Source organism: Nycticebus coucang, chromosome 11, assembly GCF_027406575.1.
Source record: "Nycticebus coucang isolate mNycCou1 chromosome 11, mNycCou1.pri, whole genome shotgun sequence".
Classification (NCBI taxonomy): Eukaryota; Metazoa; Chordata; class Mammalia; order Primates; family Lorisidae; genus Nycticebus; species Nycticebus coucang.
In genome coordinates, this window is record NC_069790.1 from 118,944,413 (window position 1) to 118,967,620 (window position 23,208).

Consider the following 23,208-nt stretch of genomic DNA (forward strand, 5'->3'; position numbering starts at 1 on the left):
GCGGGCGCCCATCCAATCACAGAGCCCGCCGGGCTCGGAGGCGCCGAGCGAGCCCCACGCAGAGTGCGCTCAGGGCTCGCGGGCGGGCGGCGCGTGCGCGTGCGCGGGCGCGCGGGCGACGGGGCTCGCTCTGAGGAAGCGGCCCGCTGAGTGAAAGAGCCGTCGCCACCGTGTCTTTGTTCTTTCGCTGAACACACGGCTCCTCTCAGGAAGGCGGTGGGCCGGCGGGCGCGGACAGAGGGACTTTGGGAGGGACCCAAAGCCCAGTACGGGCAGGAGGCGGGGAGGGTGGGGTGGCGGGAACCGGGCGAAGGGCGGGACGGCGCGATCGCGGCTCTTGGCGGGAACCGGCACCGCGGAGTTCCCAGGCGGGGAGGGGCGGAGCGGGGGCTGGAAGCCAAGTTTGAATCAGTTCAAAACTCCAGGGGGTAGTAACGGTTTTAACCGCTGCACTCTTTTCCCCGCGCGCGGAGCAGAGGCCCGAGCCGGCCGGCGCTCGGGATGGCGCCCGGGGAGAGCAGGGGGCACGGGGCCCGGCACGGCTGGCTCTGCCAGCGACACGCGTCCGGGGCCCCGCGCCGGGGATGGCCGGCGCGACTCCACACTCGGAGCAAGCCGTCGCCACTACTTCATAAGAGGCTGCCACTTCGGCCGATGGACTTTGGCTGGCAGGTCTGGTGGTGCCCATCGCCCTAGAAACCCGGAAAGGCCGGCATTCCAGCCCTGCCAGCCCGTTTGTAGCTCCAAGTATGTGTCGGTGTTAACGATCGTCTGTCAAGGATCAGTGCAGGGCACTTGCCCCATCTACTGAGTCTGCAAAGTTGGGATAATTGCAACATTTTTCAGTTATTAAAGAAATGATCTTGCTATCTTCCTCAACCCATAGGAATTAAGAATATTTTGCTTGAGATACAATCTACCCTGTGTTTTATCTGGCAGTAAAGTTCAGGATGGTTCGAATTTGTTTTTAATAGGATTCATCTACCGCCGGGTAAAATGAGTTTCCACATGGAGAGGTCAGACTGGAAAGTGAAAAATGGTCAACTTTTGGTGTCCCTCAAGTCACCATATATAGGGAAAAAGGGAAATTTAGGAGGCTAACACGTAAAGAACATTTAGTAAATATTTTGTACAATTTTGTAACGAATATTTTGCAAATAAAGGTTACAATTTCCCATTTTTCCCTATGTATGGCAACTTCAGGCATGACTTTTGGGATACTCTATATGAACTGTTGGGTTAGAAGTCTAAAGAAATGTTTTTATATTTTTAATGAGTTTTTTTTTTTTTAATGACTACGATTTTTAGTAACTGTCCAGAATTCTCCCTCAGGTGAATTAGCTTGTAATTTTGCCACCTTCCTTAAATCACTATGCCATTCCTCGAATATATTCTGAACCAATTCAGTATGTGTATGTAAAGGGAAGCTGAAAGATGGATAGAAAAAAGCAAATCTTGTGCCCCAATACAAACAAAATTGTCCTATGAATAAATGATAGAAGTATGCAGGTTATGCAAGTGAGATGAGACTGTAAAATACTTTTAACAAATTCCAGCTGTCATACCCAACAGTCACCAATACATTTCTTTTCTTCGGTAAGATGTTTTCATCTAGACTAGCAATTTACAATTGCTTTTTTAACCAGCAATTTAAACCTTAAATATTAACTATGCCTAAGTTGCATATCAAACTACTGATTTTATCCTTCCTTTAATAATAAGTATTAAAACAATGGGGGCATTCTTTTAGAGGAAAATCAAGGAAATTATGTTAGATTATTATATATATTGTCAAAGCAATATTTATAAATCAATGCAACATAGTGTGAGATGTTATATAAATTAACTGTTAAAGCGTTTGTTCCCCCCAAAAAATCTTAGTAAAGGAAATTTCAGCTGACTCCTGAAAACAGAAAGATCTCCATTGATGGGTCATTCATGGCCCTTGAGATGGACATGAACATCTACTTAGTGATTGTATGGAATATAACTAGAGCTGAGGGTTCTAGAATATAACTAGAGGATAGAGAGCTAAATCAGACTATATAAAATATATTTATAACATTTAAGTATAAATATGAAAGCCAGGTTGGAACAGGAAAGGGGGCTCACAATATTGACTTACTTCAGTGATGACATCCAATTAAGCAAGATAGTTTATTTAGGTCACAGTGATGGCAGGAAAAAGGGATAAAGTGGAAACATTGCAGAAGGACTTCATTGTGTATGGAGAGCATGTGGTGTCTTGCAGCAATTTTTGTATATTATCAAAAACAGTAAAGTTAGAAGGAATATTTCATTTCTACTACAAAAAAGCCTGAAGATTTCCAACCCAAGAAAGCAAGAAAATGTTAGACAGACCTTTGTGATCATTTCAGTGGAGGGGAAAAATTAATATGCATATGTATGGTGTGTGTGTGAGAATGCACACTCAGGGGGCCTAGATAGAAGCAGCAGAAAGCCAGGCTAAACACAAAAACGGATATGGACGATGAGAGTCACAAAGCTTTTTATTTCTGTCTGAAAAATGTTAATGTTCAGATTATAGTTATTGGCATTACTGGTAGGTCACCTGTCCTCTGTTAAAGACAAAGATTCACTATGTGTATTACAGTCAGAGGATGAAGCCAAAAATGCATTTAAATCTCCCAAAGTCTAGGCCTTAGCTCTACCTTGCTCATCTTTGCACCTTCCCTAAGGCCTGGTTACTGGCTCCCAGTATATCCTCAGTGTTGTCCTGGGGGAACTAGAGAAGGTTAAATACAAAAGAAAGGCTGTTGGCATCATAGGACTTACCTTTCTGTTTCTCCACTTCACAGAACCTCCCTTTCAACCCCATAAATGGGATTCATACAGCATTCAACAAGTATTTATGGAGTGTTTACTCTGCCAATGACGCTGTTCTAGGTGCTAGGAATACAATATGAGCAAAACAGAAACCCCCACCATAAGGTGAAGAGAAGTGAAAGACAAAATGATTATACAGTGCATGAGGTAAGTGGTGATAAATGGAGAAAAATAAAGCGTGCAAGGAGGGAAGCATTGGTGCAAATAACTGCAATTTTAAAATAGCTCTGTTAGGGAAGTCCTCATTTGAATGAGACATTTGAAGAAAAACTTGGAAAGTGAGGGAGCACTCAGTGAAAGAAGAGCATTCTAGGCCAGGCATGGTGGCTCACGCCTGTCTTTTTGTTTTTTGTTTTTTTGAGTCTCAGTATGTCGCCCTCAGTAGAGTGCTGTGGCATCACAGCTCACAGCAACCTCAAACTCTTGGGCTCAAGAGATTCTCTTGCCTCAGCCTTCCAAGTAGCTGGGACTACAGGCACCAGCCACAGCACCGGGCTATTTTGTTGTTGTTGTTACTGTTATTTAGCAGGCCCGGGCTGGGTTCAAACCCACCAGCCTGGGTGTATGTGGTTGGTGCCCTAACCACTGAGCTATGGCTGCCAAGCCAGAAGTAAATGTCTTTTGAATGAGTAAATGAAGGGTCATGTATGGCTCATCAGTGGAGTTTTTACCTGCTCTGTTTCTGACCTGGGCAGGTTCATCTTTCCTTACGCAATCTGGTGGTCCCTCTGATCCTGGGAGGTCACCATAGTGATGCCAAATTCAGTGCAGACATCCTACCAGCATAGCTTACTATAGCCCAGAACTCCTGGGCTCAAGCAATCTTCCATGCTCTCTTTTATACAATATTGATCCTCTCCTTCGTTATAGCCCCAGAATTATGGTAAGATTCATCAGTTCTCAGCTTCCTCAAAAATTCTTTGTAAAACACCTGCTGCATTTGGAAAACAGTATTTCTTTAAAAAAAAAAAAAAGTGAGAGAACATAGTTTTAGCAAAGGTTAAGAGTTGGAAACAAAACTGATTACATGATTATGTATATATACAGATAATCCAAAATAATCTTCAAGTACTGGAATTAATGAGTGAAGTTAATAAGGTCACCTGATACTAAGCTAGTTTACAAAATCTATTTCTGTACTCCATCAATAAACAAAGAGTTGGAGGTTGCTGTGAGCTGTGATGCCACAGCAGTCTACCCAGGGTGACAGCTTGAGACTCTGTCTCAAAAAAAATAAAAAACCAGACAGACGTTTGCTTAGTACTTGTTTTGGTCCATGGCCTGCTCGTACCAGATCAGGAATATAGTTGGGGGATGGGTTTAGGAACACAGAAAACGATTTCTCAAGAAAGAAAGCAAGAGAAAGGCAAGAAGCAAGAAAAGGATAAAGGAAAGGATTTGGGGGTTGGAGGAAGGAATAGCTATGCCAATGTCAGAAGGTAACCAGCTCAGCGCTAGGGCGACTTAGACTGGCTCTCAAGACCAGAGCGAACTAGGTCTCTTCAGCAGCCCATTCCCACTACAGGTGGGAGTGGTTGATTTCCTTACCTCTCAGAGGCCACCTTTGTCTAGGATATCAAAAGCACCTTGTGTGACCATGACCCTGAAACCAAGACCAGCCTTAGTTGGATTTCTAACAGGAATTCCTGCATTACAGTTTGGGGTGGGTGAGCTTGGAGATCTAACTCTGGATAATCTATCAACAAGGTCCTGAATTTGATCTTGTCCATTGTTCCAAGTCCAGGGTGGTGCCTTCATCAAACTCTTGCAGGTCCTTGATGGGTTTGAGCTGCAAGTTTCTGTGTCACCTTGTGTCCTCCCAGGCCTATGGGCCAATGGGCAGAGCACACACACTCAGTGATCTATGGTGTGTTGGCATAGAACACAGGCTGGAAAGACAAGGCAATTCTGGCCTTGTATAAGTCTATGACCATCTCTTGACCTGTTGCTTTGAAATTATCAGTGTTCTTTAGTTTTGTTTTGAGACACAGTCTCACCCTATTGTCCAGGCTAGAGTGCCATGACATCTGTCTAACTTACAGCAACCTCAAACTCCTGGGCTCAAACAATCCTGCCTCAACCTCCCCAGTAGCCAGGCGTTGTGGCGGGTACCTGTAGTCCCAGCTACTCGGAAGGGTGAGGCAAGAGAATCGCGTAAGCCCAAGAGCTGGAGGTTGCTGTGAGCTGTGACTCTACCGAGGGCGACAAAGTGAAGCTCTAAAAAAGGGAATAATAAAATAATATAATATTACTCAATCTTTAATAAAAAGACTACCATTTTCAACATGGATGAACCTAGAGGACGTTATGCTAATAAGCCAGACACAGAAAGAAAAATAACTGGGTGATCTCACCTTTATGTACAATCTAACAAATCCACAAAAACCTCAAATAATTGAAAGGTGGTTACTAGGGTAGGGATGTGGGAAAGAATAGGAGATGGAGATTAAGGGTTGTAAGTTTTAGTTATAGAAAAGAGCTATAATTAATAATGTATTTTAGACAAGAGAATAGATTTTAGATACTTTACCACTAAAAAGATAACAGATAATACATATTGATTTGCTTGAATTATTTCACTATGTATATATATATTAAAACACAATCTTTTGTACTTTAAATATATCTAATAAAAATGGCAATTGCATAAAAGCAATAACTATAACCCTATGTTGAGATACATAATGTATAAAGTAATTTATAATAATAAGAGCATAATAACAAACAGAGCTATAATGGAACAAAGTGAGCTACCACACCCAGCTCCAAAAACATATTATTAAAATTAAGTTTTTGAGGGCAGCGCCTGTGGCTCAGTGGGTGGGACGCTGGCCCCATATACCGAGGGTGGCGCGTTCAAACCCGGCCCCGGCCAAACTGCAACCAAAAAATAGCCGGGCGTTGTGGCGGGCGCCTGTAGTCCCAGCTACTCGGGAGGCTGAGGCAAGAGAATCGCTTGGGCCCAGGAGTTGGAGGTTGCTGTGAGCTGTGTGATGCTACGGCACTCTACTGAGGGCCATAAAGTAAGACTCTGTCTCTACAAAAAAAAAAAAAAAATTAAGTTTTTGAACAAAAAGGTTATTATAGGTTATTATATAATGTGTTTTGGACAAAAAGGGACTCTCTCTCTCTGTAGCTCTGATACTTGCTTTATATATCTGAGTGCTCCTGTGTTGGGTGCATATATTTTTAGAATTGTTATGTCATCTTGCTGAATTGACCCTTTTATCATTATATGGTAACCAAAACAAAAAGGTTATTTGTTTTGTATTAATCCAAACTATATTGTAGTAAATTAAGATGTTAATTATAACATCTATAGTAACCAGTAAGAAAATAACTTTTAAAAAAGTAAAAAATAAGATGGGTAAGAGACATGAATAGAACCTGTAAAGAAGACAGACGAATGGCTAATAATCGTATGAAAAAATGCTCATCATCCCTAATTATTAGAGAAATGTAAATCAAAACCACCCTGAGATACCATCTAACCCTAGTGAGAATGACCCACATCACAAAATCTCAAAACTGCAGATGCTGGCGTGGATGTGGAGAGAAGGGAACACTTTTACACTGCTGGTGGGACTGCAAACTAGTACAACCTTTTTGGAAGGAAGTATGGAGAAACCTCAAAGAACTCAAGCTAGACCTCCCATTTGATCCTGCAATCCCATTACTGGACATCTACCCAGAAGGAAAAAAATCCTTTTATCATAAGGACACTTGTACTAGACTGTTTATTGCAGCTCAATTTACAATCGCCAAACTGTGGAAACAGCCTAAATGCCCACCAACCCAGGAATGGATTAACAAGCTGTGGTATATGTACACCATGGAATACTATTCAGCCATGGAGACTTTACATTTTTGGTATTAACCTGGATGGAAGTGGAACACATTATTCTTAGTAAAGCATCACAAGAATGAAGAAGCATGAATCCTATGTACTCAATTTTGATATAAGGACAATTAAGAACACAGTGGGGGTGGGGGAAGGGGAGAGCAGAGAGGGAAGGAGGGAGGGGGTGGGGCCTTAGTGTGTACCACACCTTTTGGGGGCAAGACACGATTGTAAGAGGGGCTTTACCTAACAAATGCAATCAGTGTAACCTGGTTTCTTATACCCTCAATGAATCCTCAACAATAAAAAAAAGAAGAAAAACCCCACAAATGAGCCATTGCTGGAATCTCAGGATGGGCAATGGACTCCTGAGTTCCCACTTTAATTAAAAAAAAAACTAGGAGGTACAAGGTCAAAAGAGAAAGAACATCAGAGTAATTTTAACTTATTTTTGCAGAGCATGAGAATTGTTTTGAAAGGAACTTTGATAGTTTTCAAAGTAAAACACCAGTGTCTGAAAGCATCAGAAAAAAAATAGTTAACCATTTTAATATGTGAAACATGGTGCCTGTGACTTAGTTTGTAGTTTGTTTTTTTTTTTTTTTTGTAGAGACAGAGTCTCACTGTACCACCCTCGGGTAGAGTGCCGTGGCGTCACACGGCTCACAGCAACCTCTAACTCTTGGGCTTACGTGATTCTCTTGCCTCAGCCTCCCAAGCAGCTGAGACTACAGGCGCCCGCCACAACGCCCGGCTATTTTTTTGTTGCATTTTGGCCGGGGCTGGGCCTGAACCTGCCACCCTCGGCATATGGGACCGGTGCCCTACTCACTGAGCCACAGGCGCTGCCCAGTTTGTAGTTTTTTGATTCGTACGGGGGATGGATGGATATTTTTCCACTGACTGGCTCATGTTTTAATTTTTTTTCTGGTGATAAGTGACAGATTTTGCAAATCATATTTTCCTCAACATTTTTCTTTGTCTAGTTGACTTTTGTTTACTTGGTTGTTTTACTGTGTATTTGAATTTTTATATTATCAACTTTATTATCTCTTTATTGTAATTCTTCATACAGTTTTTAAATGTAGAGTTACTCCCTTTTGAGGTTTAATGATTATTTAGTTCTATTTTGTTATGAGTTTGAGATTGATATTCTTTAATCTGCCTGGAATGTATTTTAGTCTGTGATGTAAAATGAAGGTTAGAAGTAATTTCTTTTCCTGCCAAAGAGCAAAATCTTTCTCAGAATGATTCCTTTGTCTTTTATTTATCATTTAATGCATCTCGTAGCCAACGTTTAAATTTTGTGTTCTATATAATAAAGATGCTCTGTAACTCTCAGATGCAAAATGCTAAGCAAACAGCTGAAGGACTATCCTAATTGAAACATATATCAACCATATTGACCAGCAGCAAGTACATAGAAATGTTCCCAATAAACATAGTTTCTCAAGAAACTAAATAAAAATGGGAAGAGATGGTAGAGACCGAGTATGCTAACTTTCTCCACATGTCTGGCTTTGATTTATTTTAAGGCACATGGGTCACTGCATGGCTGTTAAGCCTCAGTAGTTTGTGTCTGGCCAGGCTCACATCAGTTAAATCCTTTCTTTGAAGACTATCCCAGAAACAGAATACATACATACCTTTTCAGCTAATTCCTCTACATCAGACAGAAGGCTTTTCATCGTGTTCTCAGCATTGTGATTTGTATCTTTCTTAGGACATACTGGTTTTCTCTTTCTGACAATTTTGTGGGAAAAAAATGTGTTTTGAAAATAATTGATAAATACACAGGTTATTAAAAGTGTATATTTAAAACTCAGTGTAGCTCCCTCGCCCTCTCTCCCCTCCTCTCTCCCCTCCTCTCTCCTCTCTCTCTCTTCCCTCCTCCCCACCTCACTTTCCTCTCTCTCTTTTCTCCCCCTCTCTCTCCTTTTCTCTTCCTTGGTGCTGCTCTGCAGCATCCCTCCCTTGCCAATAAAAACCTTTCATACAAAAAAAAATAATAATAAAACTCAGTGTAAGATGACTCAAGAAAAAAAGTAAAAAATAAGAGAATAAATAATACACTAGACATTTAATACAAAGGAAGGCTATAGTGGAAAACTGAGGAACAAAACAAAACTTATAGGGAAACTTTTCATTATCAATAATTATATACAAATTGATTCAGTTCTACAATTAGAGCCAGACATTGACAGAATGGATAAAAAACTGTCTACATGAGACTCACTTTAGAGTAAAAAATACAAATAGTTTGAAAGTAAAAGAATGGAAAATGATATTCCATAAAAACTATCACCAAAAGAGAGCAAACGTAGCTATACTCTTGATAATATCAGCTAAAATAGACTATTTTAAATGCAAGAAATTTTTCCAATTGCAGAAATTCATTCCTAACTTGAGAAAATATTTTCCCACTGATAAAATTTATTAAAGTGGTATATGATATTTTGGGAGGAAAAACAGTAGTAGTGATAAAACTTCAGCTGGGAGCTATATATTTTTAAAAGTACCCTGTTTTCCCGAAAATAAGACCTAGCGCATCTTTGGGAGCGCTTCAGGGAAACAAGGTAGCTATTTTAAGTTAAGGGCAATACATCAAGTAATAGAGCTTATTATTCACTATGTAATGTTATCACACATAACTCCCCTGTGAAATATTTTTATTAAATCACTGAACTTAGACTACTGTGTAAGATATTCAACTCATAGCTCACTTTTGAATAATCTCATACAAAAATTATCCTAGGACAATCTTAAAAGAATTATTAGTTGCCCAATATTTTACAACTGAAAGAGTAAAAAATGTGTAATAGTTAATAAACACTGGCAAAACCTCAGTACAAAGACATTCATTCTTCTTTGTTTTTTGAGAGACAGAGTCTCAAGCTGTCACCCTGGATAGAGTGCCGTGACGTCACAGTGCATAGCAACCTCAAACTCTAAGTGATTCTCTTGCCTCGGCCTCCCAGGTAGCTGGGACTACAGGCACCTGCCACAATGCCCAGCTTTTTTTTTTTTTTTTTTGGTTGCATTTGTCGTTGTTTTATTGGCCTGGGCTGGATTCGAACCCACCAGCCTCAGGGTATGTGGCAGGCACCCTACCCACTGAGCTATGGGCACCACCAAAGACATTCATTTTTGTCCCTAATTTTATTATATGGCACACCTTACACTGTTTTATAAGCCACGGTTATTTTAAAGTAGTCTGGATCTGCCCATAAAATAATGAGATTATTCAATTTTTTCCAAGGTGTTAACTCATTTCTACTTTCAAATTGTAATAATTACATGTGTTTTAATAATATTTTAAAGAAGCTACTCTAATATCTATCTGAATAAGTGTATGTGTGTCCTGAAGGTCCAAGCTAGCGTTGCTGTGCAGTATAAACACACTAGCCCTCCAATTCTGTTCCATCCCATGGCAGAATGACATGAACCTATTATTGGTGTCTTTCTCATTCTACCTTTCTCTCTTTTATACAACCACCATTTTTTTCCTATAACATTTATATTTTAATGTTAACATTGTCGTTTTTAATTGTCTTTTTTTTTTTTTAGATTCCAAAAGAAATGAAAGTTGCCCACAGCTCATTTCCCAAGAGGAACCACTTTTACCATTTTGATGTCTTTGCTTTCAGTCTTGAAAAGCGACATTGCAATGTAATTTGAAAACACATTTTCTTACTATAAAAGGAAGAAACCTGCCAAACATTCTTGATACATTTTGCTGTGTTTTTCAACATACGTCAGCAAAATGCTAGGACCTGAGGAAACAGGACTCATCCGGGTGGGGAGTATAAAGTGACAGTGTCATTTGTAAAGGTGGGTCAGCAGTATTTGTCATTATGAGCACGTTCATGTATTTACTGTCTGACCCACTGATTCCATTTCAGGGAATGTTGCCTGCAAAAATTTTCATACATGCACCTAAGGATGAGGATAGTCACTGCAACAGCTTCATGTCCGTCTTTCAAGTTCTACTTAAATGACCTAGGGTGCAACTATGTTGTAAATATGTATGTATATATTGTATATATTTAGTAAATAATATGCAGCTCTTGAAATGGATAAAATTAAATGAATAAAGTTACATTTGTTTTTTAAATTTTGGAATAAAAAGTATAATTAAAAGATCTCCGGCAGTGGCTCACATCTGTAATCCTATCACTCTGGGAAGCCAAGGCAGGAGGATTGGCTGAGCTCAAGAATTTGAGACCAGCCTGAACAAAAGCAATACCCTGACCTTTAAAAATAGCTGGCCATTGTGGCAGGCGCTTGTAGTCCTGGCTACTGGGGAGGCTGAGGCAAGAGGATCACTTGTGCCCAAGAGTTTGAGGTTGCTGTGAGCCCTGATGCCACAGCACTCTTTTCTTTTTCTTTTCTCAAAAAATGAAAAAAGTAAATTATAGGCTCAGCACCTGTGGCTTAAGCAGCTAAGGCGCCAGCCACATACACCAAAGCTGACGGGTTCAAATCCAGCCCAGGCCCGCCAAACAACAATGAAGGCTGCAACCAAAAAACAGCCGGGTGTTGTGGCAGGCGCCTGTAGTCCCAGCTACTTGGGAGGCGGAGGCAGGAGAATCGCTTGAGCCCAGGAGTTGGAGGTTGTTATGAACTGCGATGCCATGGCATTCTACCCAAGGCAACAGCTTGAGTCTCTGTCTCATAAAAAAAAAAAAGGTAAATTGTAAACCAGTATGTATAGTATGATTGCATTTATGTAAATGTAAGCGATACATGCACATGTAGACAAAGGAAAATGCTTGGGAAGGGCCTAGAAGGGTGCACACAAAACCGTGTCCCTGTGGGGATGGAAGGACAGGAGGACAGCAAGCCTGAGCAGGTAGCTTCCTGTTCAGCTGTGTCAGTATGGCTTTCCCTGGTGCTTTTACAATAAGAACTTATTCATGTATTTCTTCTGTAATTTTATTTATTCATTGAGACACAGTCTCACCTTGTCACCTGGGCTAGAGCACTGTGGCCTCAGTGTAGCTCACAGCAACCTCAAACTCTGGGTTTAAGAGATCCTCCTGCCTCAGCCTCTCGAGTAGCTAGGACCGCAGGCACATGCCATGACACCGGCTAATTTTTCTATTTCTAGTAGAGATGGGGGTCTTGCTTTTGCTCAGGCTGGTCTCTAACTGCTGAGCTCAAGCAATCCTCCTGCCTCGGCCTCCCAGACTACTAGGATTACAAGTGTGAGCCACTGCACCTGGCCTACTTCTATAATTTTAAAAAGTTAAACTGCGGGTGGCACCTGTGGCTCAGTGAGTAGGGCTCTGGCCCCATATACTGAGTGTGGCGGGTTCAAATCCAGCCCTGGCCGAACTGGTAACAAAAAAATAGCCGGGCATTGTGGCGGGCGCCTCTAGTCCCAGCTGCTTGGGAGGCTGAGGCAGGAGAATCGCAGAAGCCCAAGAGCTGAGGTTGCTGTGAGTCCTGTGACATCCTGGCACTCTACCGAGGGTGGTAAAGTGAGACTCTGTCTCTACAAAAAAAAAAGTTAAACTGCACTGTGTGCTTCTTCATTAATTGTTCAAACCATAACATTTTTAAATACCACTTCTTAGATTATAAAAAAAAATGTAAAACATTTAAATAATACAAGTATGGTTAAGAAAAGAAAAATCACCAGAGCTAGCCTCCCTCTCTTTGGTGGAATTACTCTGTTATATGTGAAGCCCCAGAGCCAATTCCATAGTCCTATGTTCTTTTCACTCAGCTGTCTTTCCAGAGAACTTCTAACTTGCAAACCCATTATAAAAAAAAAAAAAGAAAAAAACCATTGCAAGTATAGAGAGCATCAACACAGAGCTAAGCTCATCACAAGTTCTGTTTGGGGCACTTGTTTCTGTTCCCACAGACTCCATTTATCCTGCAACCTACATGCTGAAAGCAGCACAAGCTGTGCCCTCACTGCTGGTTGTCAAACTGGGATATCTGGTTGTTCTTTCCAAATCCAGCTCCCTCTCCTTTGCAACATGATACTTCTTCACCTATCGCTCTAATCTAACAATAACCTCCTTTTCTTCATAGCCTTAAGTTTCTCCAACTAAGTCAGACATCTGCCACCCGACTTGACATTTCATTAAAATGATAGTCCTTTATGGAAGCCACCACTAAGGATGCCAATTCCCAGAACGTGTGACCATGTAACAATGCTCATTCTTAAATAAAGACACCAGCGAGACGGCACCTGTGGCTCAACAGAGTAGGGCGCTGGCCCCATATGCCGGAGGTGGAGGGTTCAAGCCCAGCCCCAGCCAAAAACTGCAAAAAAATAAAAATAAAGACGGCAGCACAGTTTAAGAGGTGACTCACTACTAAGTGCTCAAGATCTTTGAAATTGCCTCCTAAATCAAATCTCCCAAATAGTGACAAATTCTCTACTTTCCACATAGATTTTTTTTTTTTACAAAAGCACTTAGCAGAAGCCTAGAGTCAAAGCTGGGGTAATTGAGATGGGAACCAGTGCTGGTGCCAAAGTGGGGTTGGTCCAGTCCAATGTAGACATGACAACCATACAGCCACATAGGCCAGTTATCACCAGCATTCACTCTTAGTGGTGGGTGTCTGTGCCATATCAGTTATAAAAATAATTTGTATTTCATCCCCACAGGGGGCTTGACTGCCTTTCTATTTCTATTACCCATTTCCAAAGCACCCCCTTAAATTATGCCACTCCTGTTAGAGAAGTAATAGCCACTGGCTAGTTGAATGAATAACTATTGACTTGTGGTTCCCATGAAAGCTCTCTTAGGTTAAAGGAGTATGGTCTATTCTAATTCATACCAAAAGTATTTTTCTTAACAATGCCCTTTTTAAAAAAAAATTTTTTTTTAAATAATAAAGGAGCACAAACATTCCTGGTTACATGGATCACTTTTGTATTGCTTGAGTCATGGCTATAGGAGTGCCCATCATCCAGACAGTGTTCATTGCACCCACCAGGTAGGTTTTTGCTCCCCCCCCTCACCATGTGATTTCCACTGAGTTTTACCTCCCTCTGTGCACATGTGTATTCATTGGTTAGTTCCACCTTAATAGAGAGAACATTTGGTATTTGTTTTTCCATTCTTGAGATGCTTCACTAAGGAAAATGGTCTGCAGTTCCATCCAAATTATTGCAAAAGGCATTAATTCATCCTTTTATGGCTGAGTAGTACTCCATAGTATATAAATGACACATTTAATTTACTCATAGAATACTCTTTTTAAAGGAATTAATTTTTATCATTAAAACAAATGAAAAAGACAATCATTCATATGGCTTGAAAACATTTAAAATCCCAGAGATTGCTTTTGTTCAGATCCATGTGCAATAAAGGGTGAGAATGGAGGCTGAGGGTAAAATTCAGGCCCAGAAAGAAGCTCCTGCTGGTTTAAGTTCTGAGAAATTTCTTCAAATGTTCCTCTGTGTGCTCAGTTAACACCGGGTTTTATTTTGTTATTGTTGTTCTTGCAGTTTGGCCAGGGCCAGGTTCGAACCCGCCACCCTCGGTATATGGGGCTGGCGTCCTGCTCACTGAGCCACAGGCACTGCCCAACACCAGGTTTTAGAAAAGGATACAGACCATGTTGGAGAATCATGAGGGAAAAAAATGTTTTTAAGCAGCAATGGGGACTGAGCTGTGGCTAGGGATGTTAGGAGCTGCCTACACACTCCCTGTGGTCCTGAGCAATGGGAAAGCCCTGGGGCTGGGATCTGCCAAAACAGGGTGGCAGGTCACTGGGAGCAAAACTTCAGGCTGCTAGTCCTCTATGGGTGTGTATAACACAAGCCAGACTGCTTTGAGAGGCCAATGAGGCCCATGGTATTGCCCCAATAAATGAGAAAGTTCATAAGATTAGAAAATTGACATGTTTTATAAAATGCATTCATCTAACAGTCAACCTAGATCCTCAGAATATTGTGCTCAAAAGCAATCTAGATAGGCTATTTTTTCTATTACAATACTCGAAAAAAACTAACACCGATACATAATTTATTTTTATTTTATGGCATGTATATTTTGTGGTACCAGTTTGGCTGTGGTGGTTTCACGTGTCAAATCAGGTTGAAACAACAATAGCACAAGCACTGTTTTCACATAGAGGGTACAAGAAGCAGTGTTTGTGCTGTTGTGCATGTGGACCTTAGATGAGATTAACCGGGTTCAAATCCTGACTGTGAACTGTGACCCTTACTTAACCTAGGACTCGATTTCCTCATCTGGAAAATGGGAATAATAATTTTTACTTCATAGAGTTGCTGTGTAGATTAATGTGAAATAATGCATGTGAAGAACATGGCTATAGTTATCATGATTTAGAAACATTGGTCATTAATGCGTTATGGATCTTATAAAGATGATCTCTGTACAATTCCCACTTACAGAAAGGCAGAAATGAGGACAAAACCAATCGTCTTTATTCTATAGAAACAACAGGCTCACTCCAGAAGGGGACATGATTACAATCGTGGTGGAGGATGATGTTTTTAAAAGCATTGTCAAAATAATTCTTTTAAGTATTGCCTAAACCTGTTCAATGTGAAGAATTTTATCTTTGCTGATAGGAATATCAGCCATCTGTCTTTCCTAAGAGTTTTTTTTTAATTCTTAGCTCTGTCAGGTTCTAAGGGCTGAGTTGGAACAATGTCAGAAAAGCTGGGCCTATGTTACCAGTGTCTCCTTTTCTTCCAGCTACATCATTCTTTTCACCGCCTGTGAACGCGACCACGTGACTTTGCAGTCCCACTGGCAGTGTCTGTTTCTTCATGCGTGAATGTAGGTTAGGTCCTGTGACTCAGTTTTGCCAATGACACAAGCAAAAGTTTGCAATGTGCCTTTGCCTTGCCCTCTTGCCCCTCCTGCACCTCTGCCATTGCCATGAGAAAACACATCCAGGCCAGTCCGCCGACCAAGAAGAGCTCAGGGAACCTGGAGCCAAAACGTAGTGGAGAGCCACACCCGGACAAGCTCAGCTGCAGACACCTAAGGGCTGATAGCACCTTTGCTGTTTAAGCCCCTAAGTTTTAGAGGGGTTTGTTACACAGCAAAAATTAACAGATGAACATCCAATCCTTTGGAGTGCTATAGATAAAGCTGTTTTTAAACAAAAAAAAACAAACATGTACATAAATATATGTGAGGTAATCTACACATTTATCTAAATAGCATAAAAGTACATGTGACTAAATTTATTAGAGCCTACACTAACTTAATTCAGCAGCTTTTTCCTTCTTCAAAATTTCCAAGTGGTTTATCTTTGAATATAATAAAAGTTGATTGGGCAGCGCCTGTGGCTCAGCGGGTAGGGTGCCGGCCCCATATACCTAGGGTAGTGGGTTCAAACCCAGCCCTGGTCAAACTGCAACAACAACAAAAAATATATATCCGGGCATTGTGGTGGGCGCCTGTAGTCCCAGCTACTTGGAAAGCTGAAGCAAAAGGATCACCTAAGCCCAGGAGTTGGAGGTTGCTGTGAGCTGTGTGATGCCACAGCACTCTACTGAGGATGATTAAATGAGACTCTGTCTCTACAAAAATAAAATAATAATTTTAAAAAAGTTTATTAAAAAAATTCAAAATGTTGGCTCCGTGCCTGTAGCACAGTGGTTATGGTGCCAGCCACATACACTGACGTTGCTGGCCCAGGCCAGCTGAACAACAATGACAACCACAATAAAAAAATAGCTGGGTGTAGTGGCGGGTGCCTGTAGTCCCAGCTACTTGGGAGACTGAGGCAAGAGAATTGCTTGAGCCCAAGAGTTTGAGGCTGCTGTGAGCTGTGATGCCATGGCACTCTACTGAGGGCAACATAGTGAGACTCTCAAAAAAAAAAATTCAAAATGTCGGGCAGCACCTGTGGCTCAAAGGAGTAGGGCGCCAGCCCCATATGCCGGGGTGGCCAAAAATTGCAAAAAAAAAATTCAAAATGTCAAAATGGACTTTTTTTTTTTTTTACAGTGTACAAAACATATAATGCAAAGAAGAAATAGCTTGACCTTAATGGATTGCTCTTTTATGTCCCTATGTAGGTAGTAATGATGAAATGACATGAAACTTTGTGAAGATAGAAACGTTTGGAGCAGAGAAGCATGCATACTTACTATTCACTTCAGTAGAAAGTAGAGCTGTGATCTCTGCCTGCATAATTATTTCTTTTCATTGCATTGAGTTTTATTAACCAAAAATTAGGTAAAATCCAACTATGTTTTCTGTGAGAATATTATATAAATGCAGATAATTACTCTTTTCGCTGATTTTTTCCATGTATTTCCTGCAGGCACATACAGAAGACAACAAAATAACAGAGTTAAGCATCACCCATTGAAAACATCATCTAACTGCTAGTGATACATTTTGAACTGACAGAATCAATTTATGATACACTATTTTAAGTTGTAAAAGATTATTCACTGTATCCATTAAGGTACATTTGGCTGCAAGTAGCTGAAACCTTCCTCTACCTTTAGTTTAAGTCATAAGAACATTTACTGTTAACAAGAAACTTGGGGAAGTCCATATGAGGACTGGTCTGCCAGCTATGATGTCTTTAGAACTCACACTCTGTCTTTTCATTTTGCACAGTGGCTTGTCATCCTCTTCCTTGTCACCTCAGGTTTGCAAGATAGCTGCTATAGTTCCAAGTGTCACATGCAAATTCAAGGCAGAAAGAAGGGGAAGAGCTGAATCAGCCACTACTTTACAATGTAGCAAGAAAACACTCTGTAGAAGCCTCATTGCAGACTTCATCTTGCATCTCACTGGCAAGAAATGCAACAGATACCCATGGATGCTCCTAGCTGCAAGGGCAGCTGGGAAAAAGACTACACAATGAAAGAGGATGAGACTGTCCGGACTGGTTTTGAAATATCGTGAATCATCTCTTCAGGCTGGGCACATTGTCACCCTGAGCAAAATCAGGATTCTTTTAGCAGAAAAAAAAAAAAAGAGAGAAAATGACTGTTGGGTAGGCAAACATCATCTACTCATTGCCTCAGCTGCCCTTAAATACCTTGTTTTCTCAACCTAATGGAGGCAGGAAAACAGAAACATGGGATTGTGATTTTATCTTTTTTTGTAGCAGGGGGAGGTGGGGGACAACCTGAGCTTTTTGGAGCATCCAAGTAAGAAGATAGCACCCCACCGCACCCAAAATATCCAACCAGGAAATTTGGAAGAGTGTGCAGAGCCCGCAAAACCCGTCTGTGGGTGAAAGAGAAGAAGACCTACCTAAAGTCAGCTCAGTCTCTCAGCCTGGTCCCTACTGCGCATGGCTTCTGCGTTCCATCCTCCTTTTTCAAATCGTTTGTGTTGTGGTGGTATCTTTCCTTCTCTCGGTAACTGAGTTTGCAACTGAGGAAACTTGGAGATGTCTAAAGTAACATTACAGAACAAAATGGAATCTGCACTATTTTCATGGTTCATTGTGTTGAAAACAAAAAGGCCAAAATTTAAAAACTGAGTTCCTATTTCAAAACATTATCAATGTCAAGCATCTAATTGCAAAATGTTATATACAGGAAACTACATAGATCTAACTCGTGCTATGAATTCCTGCTATAAAGAATGTATAACATGATACAATCTAGTGGTAATCTCAAGAAAGTTATCAAACAGTGCATAAGGAAGAAGATAATACGTTATTAAGTCATTAGATAATATATGATTAATTTCAGAAGTACAAAATATACTTTAGGAGTATCCCAAAGGTCACCCCTAAAATCACCATACGTAGGGAAAATGGGAAACTGTAGCTAAATGTTCCTTTACTAACAAAATATTCATTACAGGGCTGGGCGGGGTAATCCTACCACTGTAATACAGCTCACGCTTGTTATCCTAGCACTCTAGAAGGCTGAGGCAGGTAGATTGCCTGAGCTCACAGGTTCGAGACCATCCTGAGCCAGAGTGAGACCCCCGGCTCTAAAAATAGCCAGGTGTTATGGCAGGCACCTGTAGTACCAGCTATGGGCTGAGACAAGAGAATCACTTGAGCCCAAGTGGTTTTTTTGGGTTTTTTTTTTGAGCCCAAGTGTTTGAGGTTGCTGTGAGCTATGACGCCACCGCACTCTACCGAGAGTGACAAAGTGAGACTCTGTCTGAAAAAAAAATTTTTTTCATTACAAAATTTTTACACAATATTTGCCATCTCTTTTTAAAATGTCATGATGAATATTTTGTAAATAAAGGTACATTTAGCTACAATTAGCTACAATTTCCCATTTTCCCTATGTATGGAGACTTCATAGGCAACCTTTGGGACACCCTGCATTTTGAAAATGCAGAGATCTTGAATTAGTTGTGAAGTCCAAGCTCTATTTACTAGCAAGTAAAGTCAGAGATTGCCAGCGTCTCAAATCATATTTGCATATGCTTTAGATTATGAAATAATGGCATTGATTCTCATGCATGACTTGCAGAAATCAGTATCCTTACTTTGTAGTCACTATTGGAATAATGTGAGGCAAATGTCTGGCAGCAGAATGATGATTCAAAATTTATTCTTAGGCAGAGAAAAAAGCTTACAAAGGGAATAGAACAAAAATTTATTCCCTTGGCGGTGCCTGTGGCTCAGTGGGTAGGGCACTGGCCCCATACATTGAGGGTGGCGGGTTCAAACCCAGGCCCGGCCAAACTGCAACAATAACAACAACAAAATAGTCGGGCATTGTGGCGGGCACCTGTAGTCCCAGCTGCTCAGGAGGCTGAGGCAAGAGAATCACCTAAGCCCAGGAGTTGGAGGTAGCTGTGAGCTGTGATGCCACAGCACTCTACCAAGGGCAATAAAGTGAGACTCTGTCTCTACAAAAAAAAAAAAAAAAAAAGATTTATTCCCTTCTTGGTTAAGTCCAGTAAAGCAGTATCATGTGTAACTGTGCTTTTTTAAAAAAAGCTTCTACTTCAACTCATTCCATTTTCTCCTCTGACAACAGACATTCCCCATAGCTTCTTCGCTTGGCCTCTGCAGGATTCTATACTTTCTACTAGTTTTGTGAAGACCTGAACCATTCTGCAAGTGGTTATGAAATACCTCCCATAGCCTTTTGGCCTGGGGCAGTTGAGAGAACTAACTCAAAGGAGAAGCATGCCCTAAACAGCCTTTTCTCAGGCAGACAGCTAGCCTTGTGATTTCGATGAAAACCATCAAGCCGAAACCCATATTCCTCCACCCTTGGTCCACAGATCAGCTGGATCAGCTGGGCTCTTCAGCAATGGAAGCCTCTGTTCCATGGTGGGAGGGTCTGGGCTAAGGTTTCAGCCAGTGGCCTCATTATCCTGTTTCCTCCTCATCTGAGCCCAGCGATCTAACACATGTGCTGGTTGCAGGCCGTCTGCAACGGCAGCCCTCGCTTTGGCCCCTCTGATTTCCTCCTGGCTCAGCCTTCAGCCAGACTCCAGCTGTCTTAAGTTACTCCTGCCCACTAGTGGAGTTGAAATAACCCCAAAATCTCCAAGGCTTCGTAGGATAGATAAAAATCTGGGTCCCAGGGAAAACAAGATGAAAACTGCTCCCTGAACATAATCAAAGGTACAGTGACTTCACATCTATTTTCTTTCTTTGTTCCATCTAAGCTTTCTCTTTTCCCTTTTTCTACACAAATTTATAGCAGAAACTTGACATTCTAGTAATCTAAAAGCTATTTTACTCTAGTATTAAAGATGTCCTGTATAACAGAACTCGTAGTTCATTTCAGGAAAATTTATTTCCATACATATGAACTAACAATTTCAAAGACTCCTCATACATATAAAGTTAATAAACCTGAACACTGCTTGATAGCACAACCATGGTGAAATCTATAAACTGAAATCACCATTGCAGGCCAAATATATTCACATTTTTAAGCCAGACGGCTTTCCTAACCCAATAATTGTTTGCCCTATAGTGAATGGTCCTTGTGCAGGGTACAAGGTGTGGGGTGGGGTGCGCTGTAAAGGCAAGTTCAGACATTCTTAGGGCATCTGGGTTGAGATAATAGCAGAAGGTCATTAGTTGGGTCCATGGAACTCTCCTGGCAAGACAGACAGAGTGGGCAAGATTCAGAGGAACCAAAAACAGCTCAGGCAGGAGGGGCATCTGCAGAAGCAGGGGCAGGGGGTGGGAACCAGCACTTACTGAGCACTTAATGTATGCCAAATGTTTACTACATGCTTTACATATATCAATTCATGTTTCAGTTAAGGGGGAGGGATGTTTCCCCTCTTACAGATGGAGAAACTGAGTTTATGGGAACTCCTTGGTCTGTGGCCTCCCAGTCACCTGATGGCCTAGACCCTGCATCTTATTGTCATCATTCTGCACTGCACCTCAGACATAGAAGGCACTTACCTCCTCCCCTCTCCCCACCAGCACCATCTGTTCCAACTACCAGTTCCCCTAGTCGGAACAGATGGCGCTGGACTTCAGTAAGACCTTAACTAATCAAGGGTGCTGTGTTTCCTTTGAGGCAAGGGTTATGTGTAAGCCTCCAGTTCCTGATACAAATCACGACCACATGCTGCAGCCACGTCTGAGCCTCAGTCCGTGTATCCACATCAGGAAGAGGCTTCTGGGGTCAGGTTTCTGGTTCTGCGGTCCAAGCCCTGCAGTTGGTATCTTGATCTTTCTTCATAGGTTTTCTCCAAGCAAGGCAACCACATGACATCTAGTATCTTTCCACCATCAGACTGCTGCCCTCTCCCCTCCAGGTATCTTAACAATAATATTGTGTCCTGTGTCCCAGGAACATTTGATAAAAGCATTCAGAACAAATGTAGCTCACTGAAGGGATTATAATCCTATTCATTTTAATTTTACATCTATGTTGGTCACATTCCTTCTGGGCTATATTTATATTTATTTCACAATTGCTATCACAGAAAACAGAATCTTTTCATTTTATTTAATCACACCTCTTTGCATCTAGAAAAAGCAAAAAAGATTGTTTCTCAAAACGTGAGAAGTTTAGGCAACTATAGAGAATTAAGTTGTGTGATCACCAGTTTCTTTGGATCGAAAGCTATTGAGTTTTAATTGCTTGCTCCCCACCTCCAATTCTAATGCCTGTGCACACATACACACAGGGCACTACCACATTCTTAAAGTATTGGATAGCATATAGTAAACAAAATGTTTGCTTTCCTTTTCAATTTTGAAAAAAATTAGACTGAGAAAAAAGTTGACAAAATAGTACAAACAATCCCATATACCCTTCATCTGATCCCTCCATGTTAACACTTAACCACACTGGCTTTACGCACATCATTCTTTTTCTCTCTGATTCTGTGTGTGTGTGTGTGTGTGTGCGTGTGTGTCTTCCTCTCTGTCTCTCTCTGTATCTATGCATATATATTTTTCCCCTGCCACAAACGTTGAAAGTAAACATTTCCTAGTAAATGTTTGCAGACCTCATGCTCCTTAAATAATTCAGTATGCTTTTCCTTTAAAAAAGGACTTTCCTTTATATAACCATGATACAATTAAGCACACCAAACATCAGGAAATTATCGATACATTGCCCACTTTACAAAATTCATATTGGATCACATTAACTCACTTTTTAAAATAGAGGCAGCTATGAGCAAGATGCTTAATGAAATATTGTCCTAAATTTGGTCTTCCTGTGTTTTTTGTTTCCATAATTTGAGGCAGATACCACGTAGTAGAGCTTTCAGCAGTTTTTGGACTCAGGAATTTTTGAACAGTCGAAACAAAGAAGTTTCTTGTATCAGTGGCTCTTCCTATTTTTCCTGAAAGTTTCTCTCACTAAAGACGTAGACCTGGACCCTGCCACATCACAGATGCCTGGTGCAGAGTCAGCAAGTACTCAGGGGACTCCACGGTCTATATTTTTTAATGAACTTGCATCATCTATCCATATAATCAAAACAAAAATGTGTTTAAAGTGAGAACTAAATAAAGCGGTCTAAATAAATGTGTCTGGGGGAAAAAAAAGAATATGGTCATTCTTTTACATTTGAATCCATGGATTAAAACTGATGCCTTCCACGTACATTTAGATGTAGTCTGATTTGAAGATTTCTTACCAACCGCTGTGAGGATGGTAATATCTGGAAAGTAATTCGATATGTCCTAGTTAGGAATCACTGCTGCTTTCTCTCCTCATAGGTCAGGCAGAATTCTAAACTGAATTCTCTACCTCCATTTCCTCCCTTCCACTATTTGCTCTCCAGGCTACCTCCAGGGCATCTTTTAAACAGCTCAAATTTGATACCTTTTGTCTTTTCCAGGGCTCTAGCAAAAAACTCTTCCCACCCACAGCCTTTGCCCTGGCCACTTCACAAGGGAAGACATGACAATGACCAGTGAGGTGGCTTTCTCCCGCCTCCCCCCATTAGAACAAGAACTCCTTAAAAGGAAGGAGTCATGGGATAAACACACACAGAGGGCATTCAAGTAATGCACAACAAATTACTTTGTATTTTGAGGGTACTGCATATAATGATCCCTATTTCCTTCTCTAAAACATTTGTCTCTGAAATATTTGTAAAATGTATTCATACATAGTATTAAAACACAAG

General features: G+C 41.0%; 1 long non-coding RNA gene across 1 annotated transcript; it reads left to right on the forward strand.

Moving 5' to 3' along the window:
• Positions 1-94: 94 nt before the first annotated feature.
• LOC128560399 (uncharacterized) lies at positions 95-10,737 on the forward strand. Its single transcript, XR_008372946.1, has 3 exons — positions 95-216; positions 2,820-2,994; positions 10,256-10,737. It is a non-coding gene; the product is annotated as an uncharacterized LOC128560399 (long non-coding RNA).
• The last annotated feature ends 12,471 nt before the right edge of the window (positions 10,738-23,208 follow it).